The sequence below is a fragment of the Uranotaenia lowii genome, chromosome 3 (assembly GCF_029784155.1).
Source record: "Uranotaenia lowii strain MFRU-FL chromosome 3, ASM2978415v1, whole genome shotgun sequence".
In the NCBI taxonomy this organism is placed as follows: Eukaryota; Metazoa; Arthropoda; class Insecta; order Diptera; family Culicidae; genus Uranotaenia; species Uranotaenia lowii.
This window is the reverse complement of record NC_073693.1, coordinates 140,581,961-140,583,292: the sequence shown is the minus strand read 5'-3', so window position 1 is coordinate 140,583,292 and position 1,332 is coordinate 140,581,961. Positions and strand designations below refer to the sequence as shown.

General features: G+C 38.1%; 1 long non-coding RNA gene across 1 annotated transcript; it reads right to left on the bottom strand.

Moving 5' to 3' along the window:
- Nucleotides 1-421: 421 nt before the first annotated feature.
- LOC129758811 (uncharacterized) lies at nt 422-1,077 on the bottom strand. Its single transcript, XR_008740071.1, has 3 exons — nt 962-1,077; nt 622-909; nt 422-555 (listed from the first exon to the last, which is right to left on the bottom strand). It is a non-coding gene; the product is annotated as an uncharacterized LOC129758811 (long non-coding RNA).
- Between the last annotated feature and the right edge of the window lie 255 nt (nt 1,078-1,332).

Genomic DNA, 1,332 nt, shown 5'->3' with positions numbered 1-1,332 from the left:
ATATCTATATGGGTTCTTTTTATTTAAAAGGGGTGGGTTTTTGTTTCTGTGGGTCGATGTATGAAAGTGTCCCTTTTCAACTTGAACTTTTGACTTACACTCTAAGCAGTTGTAACCCAAAACCAAGTTGAAATGCCGCAAAATCGGATGAAACTGGCTCCCGACGAAAATAAGTTCGAGGGGGTTTTCCCAAACTTGAGAATAAACGTCATTCTCACAACTTAATTTTGGGGCATGTCATTCGGTAGGGATTTTTCGTTTCAAGCGAATCAAAAGGGATTCTAATTTTTTAATGAAGGAAATTTTTTTATTCATGATCAGTAAATTTATTTTATTCAAAAAAAATTTGTTTTATCGTGTGACCGTTGAAGAATACTTTTTTTCCAAATCGAGAACTTAACTTAATAGAAACCGAATTTTTAGCCATCGGAAGGCACTATTATTCATGATTGCCGGTCTGGATGAAAAGAGTAAGAAGCCAACGAAGGCAACTGATCGAAAATGTTGGATTGCCCTGAACGATGAATCCGGCCAGTCATCTGGAACCTCATAGACCTAAAATAAAAAGTAAGAACGTTTAAAAAAGTATGCAATGACAAATATGAACAGTATTTTTCTCACCTTCGTAGTAACCGGAACTGTTAAATCGTTTCCAAAAATCTTCCGACGATTAATTCAGTCACTGCACTGCAGTCTATTTTGGATGGTCCCAGCATATCGATACATGCTTACTGGTTCTCCCGGTTACAGTAAGAAGACGTTCCGATTTTCCGAATACATTCTTCCACGTTCCGGACTTCCGGTCAGCCAGCTCTATTCGATATTTAGGTTAGATTGTTCCAAACCCGACTGAAACAGATGGGCTGGACACGTCTTCCGAAGAAGAGACGTATGGTGAACAAACGATTCCTGGAAAATTCTGTATTAGAATGAAAAAAGCATATTATGAAATCAAAATTACCTTCCAATAATCCAGACCATTCTTTCGAAAGTGACCGACTTGTTTGGGAACAAAACAAAACTATAAGCAAAACTGAAGGGAATTTTTTTTTGGGGTGGTCAGTTCCAGCAACGAACTTTGGTTTTGGTGCATTGACAACACCCCAAAATTAAGAAAGCAAGGTGAACTTGATTTTGCTGCCTTGGCAAAGTCAATTTTGGGTTGTTTTGATTCTGAGTGTAAGCCACTTTATCAAGTCACTTATTGGGGTGCCAGGTGGATCAGGACAACGCGCTGCAAAAAATCAGAATTTTTCAGTACACTTCTCGATTCATAGAAATACTAAACAGCTCTGCTTAGATTGCATACATGTGTTGTAAACGCTTTGATTC